The sequence below is a fragment of the Pongo abelii genome, chromosome 2 (assembly GCF_028885655.2).
Source record: "Pongo abelii isolate AG06213 chromosome 2, NHGRI_mPonAbe1-v2.0_pri, whole genome shotgun sequence".
Classification (NCBI taxonomy): domain Eukaryota; kingdom Metazoa; phylum Chordata; class Mammalia; order Primates; family Hominidae; genus Pongo; species Pongo abelii.
Window position 1 is genome coordinate 124,269,462 of NC_085928.1, and position 13,620 is coordinate 124,283,081.

Consider the following 13,620-nt stretch of genomic DNA (forward strand, 5'->3'; position numbering starts at 1 on the left):
TGATCCCAGAAGAGGGGTAGGTTCCAGCCCAATGCAACCCATATCTCAGTAGCCCACACTGTCCCTTGTCCCTTCAGCCTTTGTTAATGCAATCTTCTCACCTCATCAAGGAGCTTTTAGTTTTTGAAGGATGGTGTTTCCTTAGTGTTATTCTCATTAGATCCATCTTCCAATTCTACTGTATATTTTATACATATAACTTTTTTCTCTTGACAATGTAGAATTTTAAAAGAAAAAAGTAATTTGTATTTTGTTTATTCTGTTTCAGCATTTCTAACCCCTCCTTGGAGCAACAACTCTAGAGCTCTCTAAACATCTGCCTGAAGGGGAGAAGGGCCATGGGTAACAGGAAATACATTAGTTGGAAAGCACTTTGGTTGATTTTTCCAACATAATATTTTACCACATTCCAACATAAAGTAATTAACCAGCAATTTCTAGAATGAAACAGTGCTCGAAATTAAAGAGAACAACAGGCATTATAATAGAGATAAAATAAAAGAAAATTTTAGAGAATGACCAACACCATAATGTAAGCCTAGAGACATCAGGGGGAAGGGAAGGGGAATAAGTCCAAAATGTCAATGAAGCCCAAGAAGGTGTTAAGTTTCTATCAATTAAGCATCTTATTTGGGTCATGTTCAGTGCTATGTCCTTTTTAAAAATTAACTTTTAAGCTCTCCAAAAATCTACAAGATAGATTTCATTATCTCCATTTTTGCATAAGGGCAAAATGTAAGCCTGGATGAAAGTAACTTATTCAAACTTCCCCCACTCCCCATAATATGCTTCAGACCTAGAAAGATTTAGAGGAGCAGGTTATTACCTGTAACATAAAAATTATTGCCAAAAAATAAGAATACAAGGGAACTTATCCTTCTCCTTTTAAGAAGCTACAATTCCAAAACTGGATGAAGACTGTAAAAGAAAGAAAATTATCAGCACACTTGATTCTTGCTTATAAATGCAAAAAGTATAAATAAAATATTAACTGAATCTAATGGAGTACTAAAATTGCATCATGAAACCAATGAGAACAAAGACACAATGTACCAGAATCCCTGGGACACATTTAAAGGAGCATGTAGAGGGAAATTTATAGCACTAAATGCCCACAAGAGAAAGCAGTAAAGATCTAAAATCGACACCTTAATATCACAATTAAAAGAACTAGAGAAGCAGAAGCAAACAAATTCAAAAGCTAGCAGAAGGCAAGAAATAACTAAGATCAGAGCAGAACTGAAGAAGATAGAGACACAAAAAAACCCTTCAAAAATTCAATGAATCCAGGAGCTGGTTTTTTGAAAAGATCAACAAAAGAGACCACTAGCAACACTAATAAAGAAGAAAAAGAGAGAAGAATCAAATAGACACAATAAAAAATGATAAAGGGGATATTACTGCTGATCCCACAGAAATACAAACTACCATCGAAAATATGATAAACACCTCTATGCAAATAAACTAGAAAATCTAGAAGAAATGGATAAATTCCTGGACACATACACCCTCCCAAGACTAAACCAGGAAGAAGTCGAATCTCTGAATAGAAGAATAACAGGTTCTGAAATTGAGGCAATAATTAATAGCCTCCCAACCAAAAAAAAAAAGTCCAGGACCAGATGGATTCACAGCCAAATTCGACCAGAGATACAAAGAGGAGCTGGTACCTTTCCTTCTGAAACTATTCCAATCAATAGAAAAAGAAGGAATCCTCCCTAACTCATTTTATGAGGCCAGCATCATCCTGATACCAAAACCTGGCAGAGACACAACAAAAAAGGAAAGTTTTAGGCCAATATCCCTGATGAACATCGATGCAAAAATCCTCAATAAAATCCTGGCAAACCAAATCAAGCAGCAGATAAAAAAGCTTATCCACCATGATTAAGTGGGCTTCATCACTGGGATGCAAGGCTGGTTCAACATATGCAAATCAAAACATAATCCACCACATAAACAGAACCAACAACAAAAACCACATGATTATCTCAGTAGATGCAGAAAAGGCCTTCAATAAAATTCAACAGCCCTTCATGCTAAAAACTCTCGATAAACTAGGTATTGATGGAATGTATCTCAAAATAATAAGAGCTATTTATGACAAACCCACAACCAATATCATCTGAATAGGCAAAAACTGGAAGCATTCCCTTTGAAAACTGGCACAAGGATGCCCTCTCTCACCACTCCTATTCAACATAGTATTGGAAGTTCTGGCCAGGGCAATCAGGCAAAAGAAAGAAAAAAGGGTATTCAATTAGGAAAAGAGGAAGTCAAATTGTCTCTGTTTGCAGATGGCATGATTGTATATTTAGAAAACCCCATCTTCTCAGCCCAAAATCTCCTTAAGCTGATAAGCAACTTCAGCAAAGTCTCTGGATACAAAATCAATGTGCAAAAATCTCAAGCATCCCTATACACCAAGAACAGACAAACAGAGAGCCAAATCATGAGTGAACTCGCATTCATCATTGCTACAAAGAGAATAAAATACCTAGGAATACAACTTACAAGGGATGTGAAGGACCTCTTCAAGGAGAACTACAAACCACTGCTCAAGGAAATAAAAGAGGACACACACAAATGGAAGAACATTCCATGCCTTGGATAGAAACAATCAACATCATGAAAATGGCCATACTGCCCAAAGTAATTTATAGATTCAATGCCATCCCCATCAAGCTACCACTGACTTTCTTCACAGAATTGGAAAAATCTATTTTAATTTCATATGGAACCGAAAAAGAGCCTGCATAGCCAAGACAATCCTAAGCCAAAAGAACAAAGCTGGAAGCCTCATGCTACCTGACTTCAAACTATACTACAATGCTACAGTAACCAAAACAGCATGGTACTTGTGCCAAAACAGATATATAGACCAATGGAACAGAACAGAGTCCTCAGAAATAACACCACACATCTACAACCATCTGATCTTTGACAAACCTGACAAAAGCAAGCAATGGGGAAAAGATTCCCTATCTAATAAATGGTGCTAGGAAAACTGGCTAGCCGCATGCAGAAAGCGGAAACTGGATCCCTTCCTTACACCTTATACAAACATTAACTCAAGATGGATTAAAGACTTAAATGTAATACCTAAAACCATAAAAAACTCTAGAAGAAAACCTAGGCAATACCATTTAGGGCATAGGCATGGGCAAAGACTTCATGTCTAAAACACCAAAAGCAATGGAAACAAAAGCCAAAATAGACAAATGGGCTCTAATTAAACTAAAGAGCTTCTGCACAGCAAAAGAAACTATCAGCAGAGTGAACAGGAAACCTACAGATTGGGGGAAAATTTTGCAATCTATCCATCTGACAAAGGGCTAATATCCAGAATCTACAAAGAACTTAAACAAACTTACAAAAAGAAAAAGCAAAAAACAAACAACCTCCCATCAAAAAATGGGCGAAGAATATGAACAGACACTTCTTAAAAGAAGACATTTATGGAGCCAACAAACTTATGAAAAAATGTTCATCATCACTGGTCATTAGAGAAATGCAAATCAAAACCACAATGAGATACCATGTCATGCCAGTTAGAATGATGATCATTAGAAAGTCAGGAAATAACAGATGCTGGAGAGGATGTGGAAAAATAGGAATGCTTTTACTCTGTTGGTGGGAATGTAAATTAGTTCAACCATTGTGGAAGACAGTGTGGCGATTCCTCAAGGATCTAGAACTAGAAATACCATTTGACCCAGCAATCCCATTACTGGGTATATACCCAAAGGATTATAAATCATTCTACTATAAAAACACATGCACACGTATGTTTATTGCAGCACTGTTCACAATAGCAAAGTCTTGGAACCAACCCAAATGCCCACAATGATAGACTGGATAAAAAAAATGTGGCACATATACACCATGGAATACTATGCAGCCATAAAAAAGGATGGGATCATGTCCTTTGCAGGGACATGGATGAAACGAAACCATCATTCTCAGCAAAGTACCACAAAAAGAGAAAACCAAACACTGCATGTTCTCAACTCATAAGTGGGAGTTGAACAATGTGAACACGTGGACACAGGGAGGGGAACATCACACACTGGGGCCTTTTGGAGGTGGGGGGCTGGGGGAGGGATAGCATTAGGAGAAATATCTAATGTAAATGTCAAGTTGATGGGTGCAGCAAACCAACACGGCACATGTATACCTATGTAATAAACCTGCATGTTTTGCACATGTATCCCAGAACTTAAAGTATAATAGTTAAAAAAAATGAATAAAATAAAATGCATCATGATCAAATAGAGCTTATTCAAGGAATGGGAAGAAAATTTAACATCAGAATATCTGTGTATGTTAATCAACAAAAGGATTGGACTAGGATAAAGAAAGTGAGGTATCTAGGGAGTGATATTGACAGAGGCATGCTATACACCAAAAACTTAGAGATTAGAGGATGGAGCAAGGTGGCAGAATAGAAGCCTTCACCAATCATTCCTGTGTAGGAATAAAAGCACCTTCATAAGAACAAAAAATCAGGTAAGCAATCACAGTATCTGGTTTTAACTTCTTATCTCTGAAAGAGGTACTGAAGAGGGTACCAAAGACAGTCCTCAATCACTAATGCCACCCTTCCCCCTTCCCTCTACACTGCTCCATCTCTCCAGCAGCAGCCATGTGGTGTAGAGAATCTGAGTGCTTGTGGGAGGGAGAGTGCAGAAACTGTGGGGCCCTGCATAGAACTCAGTGCTGTTCTATTACAGAGGAAAGCAAAACCAGGTGGAAGTCCACTGATGCCAGCCCATAGAAGGAGCATTTAAGCCAGCCCTAGCCAGAGGGGACTCGCCCAACCTAGCATTTGGAACTTGAGATTTGGCAAGCCTTGCCATGATAGGCTAAAGTGCTCTGGGGTTCTAAATTAATCTGAAAGGCTGTCTAGGCCGCAAGGACTGCAATTCCTAGGCAAGTACTAGTGCTGTGCTAGGCTCAGAGCCAGTGGACATGCGGGAAACATGACCTAGTGACACACCAGCTGCGATGGCTAAGGAATTGTTTGCATCACCCCTCCCCCAAACCTGGGCAGTGCAGCTCACAGCAACAAAAGTAACTCCTTCCTTCAGCTTGAGATGAGGAGGGAGGAGGGAGTAAAGAGGACTTTGTCTTGCAACTCGGATACCAGCTCAGCCACAGTAGGATAAGGCACTGGGCAGTCATAAAGCCCTTGTTCCAGGCCAGAGCTACTGGATGGCGTATGTAGACACACCCCGGGCCAGAAGGGAACCTTCTGCCTTGAAGGGAAGAACCCAGTCCTGGCAGGATTTATCACTTGCTGACTAAAGAGACCTTGGGCCCTGAATAACCAGTAGTAATACCCAGGTAGTATGCCTTAGGCTTTGGGCACACTGAGCACTCTGAGACATGCTGGCTTCAGATGAGACTCAGTACATTCTCAGCTCTGGTGGCTATTGTGAGAGACTCCTACTTAAGAAAAGCTGAGAGGAAAGCAAAGGGCACTTTGTCTTGTACCTTAGGTACCAGCTCGGCCACAGGTGAATAGAGCACCAGGTGGGCTCTTGTGGTCCCTGATTCCATGCTTCAGCCCATGAATGGCATTTCTGTATCTGCCTTGGGACAGAGGGGAGTCCACTGCCCTGAAGGATGAGTCTCAGGCCTACCAGCATTCACAACAATCTGACTAAAGAGCCCTTGGGCCTTAAGTGAACATCAGTGGTAGACTGTCTGTACCTCCCGTGGGTCTGTGGTTGTGGTGGCCATGGGTAGAGGCTCTTCTGCCTATGGAAAAGAGAGGAAAGAGTGGGAAGGACTTGGTCATATGGCTTGAGTGCTAGCTTAGCTGCAATAGACTAGAGCACCTGGTAGATTTCTAAGGTATTTGACTGCAATCTCTGGCTCCAAGATGGCATCTCTGGAACTTCCTGGGGCCCAAGGGAATTTGCCAACCTGAAGGAAAGGGCAGGATCCTGGCTGGCTTCACCACTTGCTTACTCTGGAGCACTAGGACCTTGAGGAAACATAATCTGTAGCCAGGTAGTGGTTACAGTGGGCCTTGGGTGAGACCCAGTGCCATGCTGGCTTCAGGTCAGATCCAGTGCTGGTTTCCACAGGGATGCTTGTGTCCCCCTACCCCCACACCCAGGTGGCTCAGCACAGAGAGAGACTGTTTGGCAGAAAGTAAAGAAAGAGCACAAGAGTCTCTGCCTGGTAATCCTAAAATTCTTCCAGGTCTTATCCAAAACCACTGTACTAGGCTAGTTTTTCATTGTTAAGAAAAATATGTGAGACTAGGTAATTTATAAAGGAACAAGGCTCAACTAGCTCACAGTTCTGCAGGCTTTACAGAAAGCAAGGTCCTGGCATCTGATCCACTTCTAAGAAGGTATCAGGAAGCTTACAATCAAGGTGGAAGTTGAAGGATTTCCACCTTCTAGTAGGCATGTTACATGGCAAAAGGAGGCACAAGAAAGAGTGGGGTGGGGAGGTGCCACACACTCTCAAATGACCAGATCTCGTGAAAACTCACTATCTTGAAGACAACACCAAGCCATGAGGGATCTGCTGCATGATCCAAACACTTCCCACCAGGCCCCACCTCCAGCCTGGGAGGGAGGATGTGCCCTGCAAAGCCACAGGGATGGAACTGCCCAAGACCATGGAAACCAATCTCTTGCATCAGCATGACCTGGATGTGAGACATGGAGTCAAAGGAGATCATTTTGGACCTTTAAGATCTGACTGTGCTGCTGTTTTGAACTTGAATGGGGCTTGTAGCCCCTTTGTTTTGGCCACTTTCTCATATTTGGAACAGCTGTATTTACCCAATGCCTATAGCCCCATTGTATCTAGGAAGTAACTAACTTGTTTTGATTTTACAGGCTCATAGGTGGAAGGGACTTGCCTTGTCTCAGATGAGGTGTTGGACTGTGGACTTTTGAGTTAATGCTGAAATGAGTTAAGACTTTGGGAGACTGTTGGGAAGGCATGATTGGTTTTGAAATGTGAGGACATGAGATTTGGGAGGGGCCGGGGGTGGAATGATGTGGCTTGGCTGTGTCCCCACCCAAATCTCATCTTGAATTTCCACATGTTGTAGGAGGGACCCGGTGGGAGGTAATTGAATCATGGGGGCAGTTTTTTATCATGCTGTTCTCGTGATAGTGAATAAGCCTGATGAAATCTGATAGTTTTAAAAAGAAGAGTTCCGGCCACATGCAGTGGTTCACGCCTGTAATCCCAGCACTTTGGGAGGTTAAGGTGGGTGGATCAAGAGGTCAGGAGTTCAAGACTAGCCTGGCCAAGATGGTGAAATGCCGTCTCTACTAAAAATACAAAAATTAGCTGGGTGTGGTGGCAGGTGCCTGCAATCCCAGCTACTTGGGCAGCTGAGGCAGAGAATTGCTTGAACCTGGGAGGCAGAGGTTGCAGTGAGCTGAAATCGTGCCACTGCACTCCAGCCTGGGCAGAAAAAAAAAAAAAAAAAAAGAGTTCCCCTGCACAACCTCTCTTCCTTTGGCTGCCGCCATGTAAGAAGTGCCTTTCATCTTCTGCCATGACTGTCTGCCATGACTGTGAGGCCTCCTCAGCCACATGGAACTGTAAGTTCATTAAGCCTATATTTTTTCCTCAATCTCGTGTATGCCTTTATCAGCAGCATGAAAACAGACTAATACAGAAGACATACATGCGGCCAGAAAGCATGTGAAAAAAAGCTCAACATCACTGATCACTAAAGAAATGCAAATCAAAACCACAGTGAGATGCCATCTCACACCAGTCAGAATGGCAATTGTTAAAACAGTCAAAAAACAACAGATACTGTTGAGGTTATGGAGAAAAAGAAATACTTTTACCCTGTTGATGGGAGTGTAAATTAGTTCAATCATTGTGGAAGGCAAGATGGAAATTCCTCAAAGACCTAGAGGCAGAAATATCATTAGATCCGGGAATCCCATTACTGAATATATACCCAGAGGAATACAAAGCGTTCTACCATAAAGACACACACACGTGAATGTTTATTGCAGCAGTATTCACAATAGCAAAGACATGGAATCAACCTAAATGCCCATCAATGATACACTGGACAAAGAAAATGTGCTACATATACACCACTGAATACTATGAAGCCATAAAAGGGAATGTGATCATGTTCTTTGCAAAGACATGAATGAAGCTGGAGGTCATTATCCTTAGCAAGCTAACACAGGAACAGAAAACCAAATACCACATGTTCTCACTTACTAGTGGGAGCTAAATGATGAGAACACATGAACACATGAGGGGGTGGACAACACACACTGGATCCTGTCGGAGGGTGAGAGGTGGGAAGAGAGAGAGGATCAGGAAGAATAGCTAGTAAATGCTAGGCTTAATACCTGGATGATGGGATGATCTGTGTAACAAACCACCATGACACATGTTTACCTAGGTAACAAACCTGCACATCTTGCACATGTACCCCTGAACTTAAAGTAAAATTTGGTAACACATAAAAAAGAAATACTTAAGGGAGCTCTTCAATCAGAAAGAAAATTATGTTAAAGAATAATAAGAAATCATCTGAATGTACAAAATTTACTAGTAACAGTAAGTACACAGAAAAACATAGAATATTTTAACTCTGTAAGTATGATGTGTAAACTGTTCTTAAATAAAAAGACTAAAAAATGAACCAATCAAAAATAACTACAGCAAGTTTTTAAGGCAGAGATAGTATAGTAAGATACAAATAGAAACAATAAAATGTTAAAAGTGGGGAACAGTTAAAATGTCGGGTTTTTATTAGTTTTCTTTTGCTTCCTTGTTTGTATATACAATCAGTGTTGTCATTATAAGTTTAAAATAATGAATTATAAGATAGTATTCACAAGCCTCATGATAATCTCAAATAAAATACAAAAGATACACAAAAATATAAAGCAATACATTAAAACATACTACTGGAGAAAATAATCTCCACTTAAAGGAAGACAGGAAGGAAAGAAAGAAGAAAAGACTAGAAAACAACCAGAAAACAAATAAAAAATTGGCAGGAGTAAGTCACTGTTAATCAATAACAACATTGAATGTAAATAGAATAAACTCTTCAATAAAAAGACATAGAGTGGCTGAGGGGATTAAAAAACAAAACCCACAGATCTGTTCTCTACAAGAAACACACTTACCCTATGGAGACACACAAAGACTGAAAAGAAAGGGATGGAAAAAGATATTTCATGCCAATGGAAACCAAAAAAGAGTAGGAGAAATGACACTTATATCAGACAAAATAGATTTTAAGACAAAACTATGAGACAAAGAAGATAATTATATAATGATAAAATGGTCAGTTCAGCAAGACAATATAACAATTGTGCATATATATGCACCCAATACTGGAGCACTCATATATATAAAGCAAACATTATTAGATCTAAAGAGAGACATAGACTCCAGTAAAATAATAGCTGGAGACTTCAACAGCCCACTTTCAGCATTGGACAGATCTCTCAGACAGAAAATCAACAAAGAAACATTGGACTTAATCTGCACTTTAGACCAGATGGACCTAAATAAATATTTACAGAACATTTCATCCAGGAGCTGCAGAATATACATTGTTCTCCTCAGCACATGGACCATTCTCACTGATGGACTATATGTTAAGTCACCAAAAAGTCTTAAAACGTTAAAAAAATCAAAATAATTTCAAATATCTTCTCTGATCACAATGGGATAAAACTAGATATTAATAACGAGAGGAAATTTGGAAACTATACTACAAACATACGGAAATTAAACATTATATTCCTGAATGACCAGTAGGTCAATGAAGAAATTAAGAAGGAAATTGAAAGATTTTTTGAAACAAATGATAGTGAAAACAAAACATTCCAAAACCTGTAGAATACAGCAAAAGCAGTACTAAGAGGGAAGTTTATAATTATAAGCACCCATGTCAAAAAAGAAGAAAAACTTTGAATAAATAACCTAACGATGCATCTTAAAGAATCAGAAAAGTAAGAGCAAACCAAACCCTGAATTAGTAGAAGAAAAGAAATAATAAACATCACAGAAATAATAGAGACAAATGAAATTGAAATGAAGGAAACAATACAAAATATCAACAAAACAAAGTTTTTTTAAAAAAGATAAGCAAAATTGACAAACTTCTAGCCTGAGTAACTGAGAAAAAAAAGGAGAAGACTCAAATAAATAAAATTAGAGATGAAAAAGGAAACATTACAATTGATACCAAAGAAATTCAAAGGATTATTAGTGGCTACTTGAAGCCAATACATTGGAAAATCTAGAAAAAATTGACAAATTCCTAGACATATAAAACCTACCAAGATTGAACCATGAAGAAATTGAAACCCTGAGCAGACCAATAACAGGTAATGAGATTGAAGCATCGTAAAAAGTTTCCCAGTAAAGAAAAGCCCAGGACCCTATGGCTTCTCTGCTGAATTCTACTGAACATTTAAAGAAGAGATAATACCAATCCTACTCAAACTATTTCAAAAAATAGAGGAGGATGGAATACTTCCAACCTCATTCTATGAGGCTACATTACCCTGATACCAAAATGTGACAAAGACACATCAAAAAAGGAGAAAACTACAGGCCAATATCACTGATTAATGTTGATGCAAAAGTCCTCAACAAAATACCAGCAAACTGATTTCAACAGCACATTAAAAAGATCATTCACCGTGGGCAAGTGAGATTAACCCAGGGATGCATGAATGGTTCAACATAAACAAATCAATCAATATGATACATCGTATCAGCAGAATGGAGGGCAAAAAACATATGATCATTTCAGTTGATACCGAAAAAGCATTTGATAAAATTCAACATCCCTTCATGGTAAAAAAGCCTTTAAAAAACTGGGGATAGAAGGAACGTACCTCAACATAATAAAAGCCATATATGACAAACCCATAGCTGGTATCATACTAATGGGGAAAACCTGAAAGCCTTTCCTCTAAGATCTGGAGTATGACAGGGATTCTCACTGTCACCACTGTTATTTAACATAATATTGGAAGTCCTAGCTAGAGCAATCAGGTGAGAGAAAGAAATAAAAAATATTCATATTTGAAAGGAAGAACTCAAATTATCTTTGTTTGCAGATGATATGATCTTATATTCTGAAAAACCTACAGACTCCACAAGAAAACTATTAGAACTCATAAGTTCAAAAGTTATAGAATACAAAATTAACATACAAAAATCAACAGCATTTCTATATGCCAACAGCAAAGAATCTGAACAGCAATCCCATTTATGATAGTTACAAATAAAATAAAATACATAGGAATTAACTTAACCAAAGAAGTGAAAAATCTCTACAATGGCAACTATAAAACATTGATGAAATAAATTGAAGAGGACACAAAAAAAGGGAAAAATATTCCATGTTCATGAATTGAAAGAATGAATATTGTTAAAATGTCCATACTACCCAAAGAAATCTACAGATTTAATGCAATCTCTATGAAAATACCAATGACATTCTTCACAGAAATGGAAATAACAATCCTAAAATTTATATAGAACCAAAAAAGACCCAGAATAGCCAAAGCTATCCTGAGGAGAAAGAATAAAACTGGAAGAATCGCATTACCTGACTTCAAGTTATACTACAGAAGAATAGTAACCAAAACATCACGTTACTGGCATAAAAACAGACATATTGACCAATGGAAGAGAATAGAGAACCCAGAAACAAATTCATATATGTATAGTGAACTCATTTTCCACAAAGTTGCCAAGAACATACACTGAGGGAAAGATAGCCTTTTCAATAAATGGTGCTGGGAAAACTGGATAGCTATATGCAGAATAATGAAACTAGATCCTATCTCTCACCATATACAAAAATAAAATCAAAATGGACTGAAGACTTAAACCTAAGTCTTCAATCTATGGAAACTACTACAAGAAAACTTTGGGGAAAAATCTCCAGGATATTGTTCTGGGCAAAGATTTCTTGAGTGATACCCCATAAGCACAGCACTATTTACAATAATCAAGATTTGGAAGCAACCTAAGTGTCCGTCAACAGATGAATGGGTAAAGAAAATGTGGTACACATACATAATGAATTACTATTCAGCCATAAAAAGAATGGGATCCTGTCATTTGAAACAACATGGATAGAGCTGAAGGTCATTACATTAGGTGAAATAAGGCAGGCACAGAAAGATAAACTTTGCGCGTTCTCACTTATTTGTGGGAGCTAAAATTTAAAACAATTGAACTCGTGGAGACTGAGAGTAGAAAAATGGTAAACAGAGGCTGGGATGGGTAGCTGGGGGTTGAGGGGGAGGTGGAGATGGTTAATGGGTACCAAAAAAAATAGAATGAATAAGACATACTATTTTATAGCATGATATGGTGACTATAATGTCATGCTATAAGTTATTATCAATAATAACTTAATTGTATATTTTTAAATAACTTAAAGGATGTAATTGGATTGTTTGTAACTCAAAGGATAAATGCTTGAGGGGATAGATACCCCATTCTCCATGATGGGCTTATTTTTTTCTCTTTTAACTGCCTGATATTCCATGAAACTATAGAATGTCTAGAATAAAAGGTGAAGCCATACTCTTAATAAATATGTTTATGCTCAAGTCTAAGCCAATACATGCAGTAAACAGTTTGAAAGGAGCACAATTAACATTCTTGGTTTGATTTCAAGGCCTGAGGCATCATCCTGGGATGAAACATAGTGTATACGGCAAGATCTTTATGAAAGTACTTATGAAAAGTAGAACAGAATAAGAAGTAAACCAAAAGGAAGGACTAAACAACATTTCACTGGCTAGTAAGATTTGAAAATGAATTCGCAGTCAACACAATTCCATGCAATTTGCTGTATACTGAACATCTGGATAATGATATTAATATATATCCTGCTTTTTTATACGCATTAACCAAATAGCCTAACAAATGCAAAGTTATAACTGAAGTATTTACAGCCACAAATGAGCATTTCATTTTAAACAAAACAAAACAAACCCTCATGTTATTTAGAGGCAATCAAAGCCTAGTCCTGGTTCTGCAACACAGAAGGTGAAACACCCCAGGTGTGGCTTACTCCCTTCCATTTAGAAAGAAAATAAAAACTTAAAAAATAATTTTTAAATAAATTGACCATCTTTTCTTCTCACATGTAATCCATCAACCCTGCTTACTTGTATTTACAAATAGTTTTACATTTTTTCAAGGCCAAAATCTATTTTAATATCAGTTTGGGACATACATGAACAGTTCCTAGCAATTCTATGTTTTTGTTCTCCTAATAAGTTTTTTTCATTCGTTTGTCAAAAAAGAGAAAGGATTACAATAAAATAGATATAAGTATGGATGGTCTCACTGAAATTGAATTAATTAATTATCTGGAAAAATATACTGAAGATAAACATTTGAAAAGCTTGCTGCAATCAAAACCAAAAAGGTGGAATCCTCGCCCTCCATAGATTCATTCCATTAGATGACATTAACAGGGAATTTAAACATTTTAAATAAATGATAGGAGAGACACAGATATGTACCTAGATGATGAAATGTTTATATAAGTAGTTAGACAGTTAAACCCAAATACTGGTTTATTTCACAAAATCCAGTAAAACCAAC